Genomic DNA, 10868 nt, shown 5'->3' with positions numbered 1-10868 from the left:
ATAAGTTCATGGCTGGTCCTTGCTGCCCTAGTACAGCCCATAAATTACTTTCAGGTTTGCTGTATCAATACAGAACAATTGTACTGGCATCAGCCATTTGGTGTCACGAGGTCTGCTTATAGTTAATTGTGAAACTTCTTATGGAAACTCGTGGTTGTTTAACTAGACAGATGTATTGCTTCTCCTATTGTAATATCACTATATATGGCCTTAATGCTTTGAATAAACTTAGCACTGTTGGACATCCTCCTCAGTGCTCCTCCTGCCCCCATCTCTCTGCTTCTCGAGTTCTTTTCTTCATCCTCTTACCCTCACGTTCTTGGTCGATTTGTCGCACCGGCCATGACTGACAGGCAGGTAATTCTAATATATACAGGACTGTACTGTGTGAAGACCAGAGGTACACAAGGATGACATTTTGTTTTATTTTATTTATTTATTTTATTTATATTATTTTATTTTATTTATATTATTTTATTTATATTTTATTTTATTTTATTTATATTATTTTATATTAATTTATTTTATTTATATTATTAAAAATATTTTTTGGATCTGTTTTTTATTCTTTTTTTTTTTTAAGATTTTATTTATTTGTCAGAGAGAGGGAGAGAGAGCGAGCACAGGCAGACAGAATGGCAGGCAGAGGCAGAGGGAGAAGCAGGCTCCCTGCTGAGCAAGGAGCCCGATGCGGGACTCAATCCCAGGACTCTGGGGTCATGACCTGAGCCGAAGGCAGCTGCTTAACCAACTGAGCCACCCAGGCATCCCTGTTTATTCTTTTTTTTTAAAGTAAGCTCTATACCCTATGTGGGACTTGAACTTACAATCCCAAGATCAAGAGTCAAATGTCCTACTGACTGAGCCAGCCAGGCAGCCCAAGGATGAACTTTTAATCCCCTTTTTATTTAACTTTAAGACTCTATTTTAACAAGGCATGGAATTAGTAGGTCTTGGGAAGTGCTTGAAAATTTTGACTGATTATTCCTTTGATTACCTTTCTTTTTGATGTTTACTGATAATAGGATAAATGTTAAGAAATTTCTTATGTGTTTCTGATTTGGAGGAGGGCATGGGTGAGGGATGGTATTTTGTCTTTCAGTTTTGCTCACATACTGGCCTCCTTCTCAGATTTGAAGGGCTGCTCTTTTTGCTTTTTGGTTTTACACCTGGCTGGCTTATGAGTAATTTTCCAGTGGAAATTAAATATAATATTTCCATTCTATCAGGACTTAAGGAAACAATCCTAAGAAAAAGAGAGCTAAAAAACTTTGGGTCAACAAATTTTAAAGCACATACATACAGAGGTCTCTGGGTTCTAAAGGAAGAGTAGAATCTGGGTGTGGGATTGTTGGCTATCACTGGTGCTAGTAGAAGGTGATAAACTGGAATTGATTTCTGCAGGAAATAATGAAGAAAATAGCTGGGGACAAGAAGAAAGACTTAGCTATGTCTCCAGGAGAGATACAAAATGCCCCTGGAAGTCTGAGCACTGAGACAAAGAGCTAAATGCAGTGGGAGACAAAAAGAGAGAAAAAGAAATATACACGTTTATTTGCTGACCAGTGAACAATGAAGAGAGAGAAATGATAAATAAGGAAATGGAAATGTAGAGGTAGGAAAGTCCCAACAAACTGCCTGATTTCAACGTTGGCATTTTGGCAAATACTCCCAACTCAAACAATCTCCAAGAACCTTGGCACCTATAGGAATCTGGGCATCCTTAAAAATACATTCATCCCAAGTGGAAGGAGAGTATGGTTGACTCATGGAGACACTACTGATTTTGAATGAAATTCCATTTCATCTGAACAACTGCTGCAAGCAGGCCAGGCAAATGTTTGATGAAATGAGCTACATGTGAGAATCACAAGATCCAGCACAGTCTTTGTTTTGTCAATAAACCTCTGTGTGAGCTTGGGCATGTCACTTCTCTCTCTTTTTTCTCTCCTTTAAAAATGAAATGTATTAAAATTTACACTATATGCCTCAAGGCTGGTTGTGAGAATCAAATGAGCTAGAAATGAAAATTATGATTACAGAGGCCTCTGTCAGGTTACTGGGCTTAGATCCTAGATTTAAGCTCTATTGCCATTATCTAGAAGTGGCACTTTTTCTCCACAATCATCACAGATTAAGCAGTAATGGCCTCAATCTCTTCATCTAAAGGCCAACAACAACATTAGCAATTGTGTGTATAAGTTTGCTTTAAATGCTAGAAATGATAAAGCCATGCATTTCCTATGGTATTCATTACGAAAGCATTATGCACCTCAAAGGTCAGGACTGTCATCTAAGCACATTCTGTATGGTTCCAGGAGAAATAAAACAGAAATAAACAAACTCAGTAGCCTTAAAGCTGTGCTAATCCCTAAAGACAAATTCATTACAAGCAGAGAGCACAAATTGAACTGCTAGAATTAAGGAGTGTGGGGGCGCATCTGGAGATGTTTACATTTTGCTGAACAAAGAAAAGAAATTCCATCTTATTTTTTCCTTGCATACAAAAATGGTATACTTTGGATCCAGTAGCAATCTTCTGGAACTAGTTTCCTGCCTCTTTTTGTTTTCCAGATGAATCCTTGGACTCCCATTTCAGAAGCTTCTGCCCTCCCACTAGTCCTCAGACATGGTGGTGTGGTGAAACGTAAAGCCACACTATCATTTCAGAGTGGTAGGGGTAACCTCAGCAGCCTTCTCCTCCCATTCAAATATCTCTGGAAAAAGATGGGATCTTCAGGGAATTTGGAGTGTCTCAAGACTAGGTTGGATTTTCTAAAGGAAATGAAATACCTTTGTGGGTCAGAGGGTAGTAATTGACTAGTTCCTGATATGTTTCCCATGACTGCAGGAGTAAGAGGGTTTTGAAGTGCAAAAGTGTTATTTTTTAAAAATTTTTTGGGGTAAGAACACTTAAATTTTTAAGTGAACAATATAGTGCTTTTTTAAAAAAAATTAATTTCATTTTTTCAGTGTTCCAAGATTCATTGTTTTGCACCATATCCAGTGCTCCATGCAATACATGCTCTCCTAATACCCACGACCAGGCTCACCTAATGCCCCAACCCCCACCCCTCCAAAACCTTCAGTTTGTTTCTCAGAGTCTACAGTCTCTCATGTTCCATCTCCCCCTCCAATTTCCCCCAATTCACTTTTCCTTTCCTTCTCCTAATGTCCTCCATGTTATTCCTTATGCTCCACAAGTAAGTGAAACCATATGATAATTGACATTCTCTGCTTGACTTATTTCACTCAGCATAATTTCCTCCAGTTCCATCCATGTTGATACAAAAGTTGGGTATTCATCTTTTCTGATGGAGGCATAATATTTCATTGTATATATGGAGCACATCTTCTTTATCCATTCATCTTTTGAAGGGCATCTTGGCTCCTTCCACTGTTTGGCTATTGTGGACATTGCTGCTATGAACATTGGGGTGCATGTGGCCCTTCTTTTCACTACATCTGTATCCTAGGGGTAAATACCCAGTAGTGCAATTGCAGGGTCATAGGGTAGCTCTATTTTTAAAATTTCTTTCTTTCTTTTTTTTTTTTAAAGATTATATTTATTTATTTGACAGAGAGAGATCACAAGCAGGCAGAGAGGCAGGCAGAGAGAGAGGAGGAAGCAGGCTCCCTTCTGAGCAGAGAGCCCAATGCAGGGCTCGATCCCAGGACCCTGAGATCATGACCTGAGCTGAAGGCAGTGGCTTAACCCACTGAGCCAACCAGGCACCCCACTATTTTTAATTTCTTAAGGAATCTCCACACTGTTTTCCAAAGTGGCTACACCAACTTGCATTCCCACCAATAGTGTAAGAGAAGTCCCCTTTCTCCACATCCTCTCCAACACTTGTTGTTTATTGTCTTCTTAATTTTGGCCATTCTAACTGTTGTAAGGTGGTATCTCAATGTGGTTTTGATTCGAATCTTCCTGATGGCTAATGATGAACATTTTTCATGTGTCTGTTAACCATTTGTATGTGTTCTTTGGAGAAGTATCTGTTCATGTCTTCTGCCCATTTTTTGAAATTTTTAACTTTTTTTTTAAGTGTTGAGTTTGAGAATTCTTTATAGATCTTGGATATCAGCCCTTTGTCTGTAGTGTCTATTGTGAATATCTTCTCCCATTTCATGGGTTGCCCCTTTGACCCCATGTGCAAGAAGGGAAATAATCGGGGCGCCTGGGTAGCTCAGTGGTTAAAGCCTCTGCCTTCGGCTCAGGTCATGATCTCAGGGTCCTGGGATCGAGTCCCGCATCGGGCTCTCTGCTCAGCAGGGAGCCTGCCTCCTCCTCCTGTCTCTCTCTGCCTGCCTCTCTGCCTACTTGTGATCTCTCTGTCAAATAAATTTAAAAAATCTTAAAAAAAAATCACAGTAAGGTATTAAAAAAAAAAAGAAGGGAATTAATCAAGATTAGAGCAGAGATCAATGAGTTAGAAACTAGAGATACCGTAGAACACATCAATAAAACTAGAAACTGGTTCTTTGAAAGAATCAATAAGATCGATAAACCACTCGCCAAACTAATCCAAAAGAAAAGAGAGAGGACCCAAATTAATAAAATTATGAATGAAGGGGGAGAGATCATGACTAACACTAAGGAAATACAAACAATCATCAGAAATTATTATCAACAGTTATACGCCAATAAGTTAAGCAACCTGGACAAAATGGTTGCATTCCTGGAAACCTATAAACTTCCAAGATGGAAACAGGAAGAAACTGACAACCTGAATAGACCAATATCTAATAACGAGATTGAAGCAGAGACCAAAAATGTCCCAAAAAACAAGACCCCAAGACCTGACGAATTCCTGGGGAATTCTACTAAGCATTCAAAAAAGAAATAATATCTATCCTCCTGAAGCTGTTTCAGAAAAACAGAAAAAGAAGGAAAACTTCCAGACTATTTCTGTGAAGCCAGCATTACCCTGATCCCCAAACCAGGTAAAGACCCCATCAAAAATGAGAATTTCAGACCAGTATCCCTGATGAATATGAATGTCAAGATTCTCAACAAGATCCTAGCTAATAGGATCCAAGTGCATTAAAAAGTTTACCCACCATGACAGGTGGAATTTATCCCTAGGTTGCAAGTGTGCTTCATCATTTACAAATCAATGAGATAGAACAAATCAATAAGAGAAGAGAGAAGAACCACATGATCCTCTCAATGGATGCAGAAAAGGCATTCAACAAACTACAACAGCCATTCCTGATTAAAACTCTTCAAAGTATAGGGATAGAGGGAACATTTCTCAATGTCATAAAATCTATCTATGAAAAACCCACAGCGAATATCATTCTCAATGGGGAAAAGCTGACAGTGTTCCCTTTGAGATCAGGAATAGGACAAGGATGCCCACTCTTGCCACTGTTGTTCAACATAGTATTAGACATCCTAGCATCAGCAGTCAGACAACAAAAAGAAATAAAATGTATTCAGATTGGAAAAGAAGAAGTCAAACTCTCTCTCTTCACAGATGACAAGACACTTTATATGGAAAACCCAAAAGACGCCGTCCCCAAACTACTAGAACTCATACAGCAATTCAGCGAAGTGGCAAGATACAAAGTCAATGTACAGAAATCAGTTGCTTTCTTATACACTAACAATGAAAATATAGAAAGGGAAATTGGAGAATCAATTCTACTTACGGTAGCATCAAGAACTGTAAGATACCTGGGAATAAAACTAACCAAAGAGGCAAAGGATCTGTACTCAAGGAACTACAGAACACTCATGAAAGAAATTGAAGAAGACATAAAAAGATGGAAGACCATTCCATGCTCATGGATCGGAAGAATAAACATTGTTAAAATGTCTATACTGCCCAAAGCAATCTATGCTTTCAATGCCATCCCAATCAACATTCCACTGACATTTTTCAAAGTGCTGGAACAAACAATCCTAAAATTTGTAGGGAATCAGGAAAGACCCCGAATTGCTAAGGAAATGTTGAAAAAGAAAAAGAAAACAGGGGGCATCATGTTGCCTGATTTCAAGCTTTACTACCAAGTTGCAATCACCAAGACAGCATGGTACTGGCACAAAAACAGACACATAGACCAATGGAACAGAGTAGAGGGTCCAGTAATGGGCCTGCAACTCTATGGTCAACAGAGCAGAAAAAAATATCCAGTGGCAAAAAGATAGTTTCTTGAATAAATGGTGCTGGGAAAATTGGACACCTATGTGTAGAAGAATGAAACTTGACCATTCTCTTACACCATACACAAAGATAAACTCAAAATGGATGAAAGACCTCAAGGTGAGGCAGGAATCTATCAAAATCATAGGCAGTAACCTCTTCAACATTAGCCATACCAACTTCTTTCAAGACATGTCTCCGAAGATAAAGGAAACAAAAATGAAAATGAACTTTTGGGACTTCATCAAGATAAAAGGCTTCTGCACAGCAAGATAAAAGGCTTCTGTACAGCAATATAGTGTTTCTTATTATAGGCCCAATGTTGTACAACAGATCTCTAGAGCTTATGCATCTTGCTTAACTGAAACTTCATGGCTATTGATTAGTAACTCCCCATTTCTTCCTCCTCCAGCCCTGGTCACCACTATTCAACACTTTGATTTTGACTATTTTAGATACCTCATTTAAGTGGAATCATGCAGTATTTGTTTTTCTGTGATTGGCTTATTTTAGTTAGCATAATGTCCTCAAGGTTCATCTATGTAGCTATATTTTGCAGAATTAGCTTTTTTTTTAAGGCTTAGTAATATTTAAAAAAAAAGGCTTAATAATATTACAATGTATGTATGTACCACATTTTCTTTTCATTTTTCTCAGTTTTATTCCTTTATTTGACAATCAGCATTTGTTCTTATCTACATTAATTATCTGTAGATTTTTGAAAGTGGTGACTGGTACGTAGGTAAGCACCTTATAGAGCTTGTTTGGTGAATCTTCATTCTCGTTGCAATTCTGGACAACCACCCAAGGATATGGCATGGAACATTCCTTATTACTCTGGTCCAGACAACTTTGTCAAGGCTGGTGTCAATGTGCACATCTGGAGTTCCCATATCCTTCATGGAAAATTTTGGGATCCCTTTGAGTGCCTGAGGAGCATGCTTCTTGAAACCCACTCCATGGATGTGCTTGTGAATGCTGATTTTTTTTCTGATCACTACCTCAGTGATGGCAGAAAAGCCCTTCTTCTTGCCACCCTTCTTTTCAGGAGCCATTCTGCTAGGCCTTGGTTGGAAAGCATACCACATTTTCCTTATTCATTCATCTGTCCATAGACATTTTCACCTCTTGACTGTTTTGATTAGTGCCACAATGAACATGGAAGTGCCAAAATTCTGATTCTGAAGCTTTGAGATTCTGATTTCAATTCTTTTGGGTAAATATTCAGATGTGGATTACTGGCCTATAAAGAAATTCTAATTTTTAATTTTATGAGAACCTCCATACTACTTTCCACAGTGTTAGCACCATTTTGCAATTGCACCAATAGTGTTTAAGGGTTTCAATTTCTCCACATCCTTGCCAATGCTTCTTCTCTTTTCTATTTTTCATGATAACCATCCTGGCAGATGTATGATGATATCTTATTGTAGTTTTGCTTTGCATTTCCCTGATGATTAGTAACACTGAGTCATTTTTTTTTTTTCATATACCTTTTGGCATTTCTATGTCTTCTTTGAAGAAATATCCAAGGTCCTTAGCCCACTTTTTTTTTTTAGATTTTATTTATTTGACAGAGATCACAAATAGGCAGAGAGGCAGGCAGAGAGAGAGAGAGAGGAGGAAGCAGGCTCCCCACTGAGCAGAGAGCCCAATGCAGGGCTCAATCCCAGGACCCTGGGATCATGACCTGAGCCGAAGGCAGAGGCTTTAACCCACTGAGCCACCCAGGTGCCCCCTTAGCCCACTTTTAAATTGGATTATTAGTTTTTAAAAATTTGTTTTGCTATTGAGTTGTAGGGGTTCCCACATATTTTGAAGATTAACCCCTTATCAGATCTATCTTTTGAAAATATTTGCTCTCACTCCAAAGATGTGTTCTCACTCTGATTGTTGTTTTCTTTGCTGTGCAGAAGCTTTTTAATTTGATGTAATCCCATTTGTTTACTTCTGTTGTTTTTGCTTTTGCTTTTAATGTCTAATCCATGAAATCATTGCCAAGACCAAAGTCATGATGCTTTCCCCTAGGTTTTCTTCTAAGAATTTTACAGTATTGGGTCTTATGTTTAAGTCTTTAACTCATTTTGTTAACTTTTGTGTATCGGGTAAGATCAAAATCCAGTTTCATTCTTTCGCATGTGGCTATCCACTTTTTGCAATGCCAATTTTTGAAGAAAGTGTCCTTTGACCATTGTGTATTTTTGGCACCTCTGTCAAAGATCAGTTGACTATATATGCATGGACTTTTTTCTGGGCTCTCAATTCATTTACGGTGGTCTATATATCTGTTTTTGTGCCAGTACAATACTCTTTTGATTATTGTAGCTTTGAAATGTATTTCATAATCAGAAAGTATTTTGCCCCCAGCTTTGTTCTTTCTCAATATTGATTTGGCTATTCATGGTCTTTTGTGGTTTCATATAAATTTTAGAATACTCTATTTTTATAAATAATGTTACTTTTTTTTTTCTTTTAATTTTATTTTTTTAAACATATAATATCTTTTTATCCCCAGGGGTACAGGTCTGTGAATCGCCAGGTTTACACACTTCACAGCACTCACCATAGCACATACCCTCCCCAATGTCCATAATCCCACCCCCCCAACCCCCCTCCCCCCATTAACCCTCAGTTTGTTTTGTGAGATTAAGAGTCACTTATGGTTTGTCTCCCTCCCAATCCCATCTTGTTTCATTAACTCTTCACATGATCTCCCTGATATGAGGGAGAGGAGATGCAACATGGGGGGTTAAGGGGGTAGGAGAAGAGTTAATAAATAATGTTACTTTATAGTGATTTCATTAGATCTGTAGATTTCTCCAGATAGTATGGATATTTTTGACAATATTAAGTTTTCAATCAATGATCACAGAACATATATCAATTTGCCTATGTCTTTAATTTCTTTCATCAAAGTTTTATAATCTTAACAGGTTAGTAACTAGTATGGAGTTTGAATCAGTAACCAAAAATCCCGGTAAAGTCTCTCATGGTTCTTCTCCCACTCCAACTAACATAACAACAGCACCACCAACAACAAAAATCCCTGTAAAGAAAATCCAGGACCAGGTGGCCTTCTGGGTGAATTCTATCAAACACTTAACGAAAAATAATGACAATCCTTCTCCAATTATTAAAGAGGAAGAAATACTTCCAAACTCATTTTATGAGGCCAGCATTACCCTGATTCCAAAGCCAAACATAACAGCACAAAAAAAGAAAACTATAGCTCAGTATCTCTAATGAATATAGAAATCTTTACCAAAATAATACAGAACCAAATCAAATAGCATGTTAAAAGGATCATACACCATTACCAAATGGGACTTGTCCCTGATGTGCAAGGATTCAACCTATAAAAATCAATTAATGCAAAACACAACATTAACAGAATAAAAATCACGTTTGTCTTAATAGATTTACCAAAAACATTTGATGAAATTCATCACATGTTCATGATAAGAACTCTTAACAAACTAGGAATAGATGAAAAACATCTCAACATAAAAAAGGTCATATATAGGGGCACCTGGGTGGCTCAGTGTGTTAAAGCCTCTGCCTTTGGCTCAGGTCATGATCCCAGGGTCCTGGGATTGAGCCCCGCATTGGGCTCTCTGCTCAGTGGAGAGCCTGCTTCCTCCTCTCTCTCTCTCTGCCTCTCCACCTACATGTGATCTCTCTCTCTCTCTGTCAAATAAATAAGTAAAATCTTAAAAAAAAAAGTCATATATAACCCAAAGCCTGCTGATACCATTATATTCAACAGAGAAAAGTAAAAGCTTTTTCTCTACGATCAGGGATAAGACAAAGATGCCCACTCTCACCACTTATATTTAAATTAATATTGGAAGTCATAGAGCAAGTACTCAAGAAAAAGAAATAAAAGGAACCCACATTAAAATGAGGAAGTAAATGGGGCACCTGGGTGGCTCAGTGGGTTAAGTCTCTGCCTTTGGCTCGGGTCATGATCTCAGGGTCCTGGGATCAAGTCCCTCGTCGGGCTCTCTGCTCAGTGGGGAGCCTGCTTCCTCCTCTCTCTCTCTGCTTGCCTCTCTGCCTATTTCTGATCTCTCTGTCAAATAAATAAAATCTTTAAAAAAATGAGGAAGTAAAATTATCTCTGTTTGCAGATGTCATCATCTTATGTAAACTCTAAAGACCCCATTAAGAAGAACTGTTAGAACTAATAAATTCACTAAAGTTGAAGGATACAAAATGAACATACAAGAGTTAATTACATTTCCATACACTAACAATATACTATTTGAGAAAGAAATTAAGAAACAATCCCATTTACACTAGCATCAGAAAGAATAAAGTACTTAATAATGTTTTTAATATAGTCAAATTTATAGCTTCTGGATTGAGTTATAGTTAGAATTTTTCAGCTAAGTTTATAAGTGGATTATTGAATGTTTTATTCCAGTTTTTGTGGTTTATTTTATATTTTAATATTTAATCCATTTGGAGAGTATCCTGATGTATACATGAAGTATGGTTCCAATTTAACTTTTGCAGATAACTATTCAGTTGTCAAGAATTATTTATTGAACAGGTTTTCCCCATGCATTATGGTTTATTTCTAGACTTTATATTCTTTTTCAATTATCTGCTTGTTTGTAACCTGTATTATAGTTTTGATTATCATAATTTTAAAATAACTTTGGATATATGATACGTCTGTCCCTTACTCACAGTTCTTATTTTTTCAGA

At 37.5% G+C, this 10868-nt stretch overlaps 1 pseudogene; it reads right to left on the bottom strand.

Moving 5' to 3' along the window:
- Positions 1–6833: 6833 nt before the first annotated feature.
- Positions 6834–7210, bottom strand: LOC111157240 (annotated as a pseudogene).
- Between the last annotated feature and the right edge of the window lie 3658 nt (positions 7211–10868).

The sequence above is a fragment of the Enhydra lutris genome, unplaced genomic scaffold (genome assembly GCF_002288905.1).
Source record: "Enhydra lutris kenyoni isolate GAN:26980312 unplaced genomic scaffold, ASM228890v2 scaffoldscaffold53, whole genome shotgun sequence".
Taxonomy (NCBI): domain Eukaryota; kingdom Metazoa; phylum Chordata; class Mammalia; order Carnivora; family Mustelidae; genus Enhydra; species Enhydra lutris.
The sequence above is the reverse complement of the archived record's forward strand: the minus strand, read 5'-3'. Positions and strand labels throughout refer to the sequence as shown.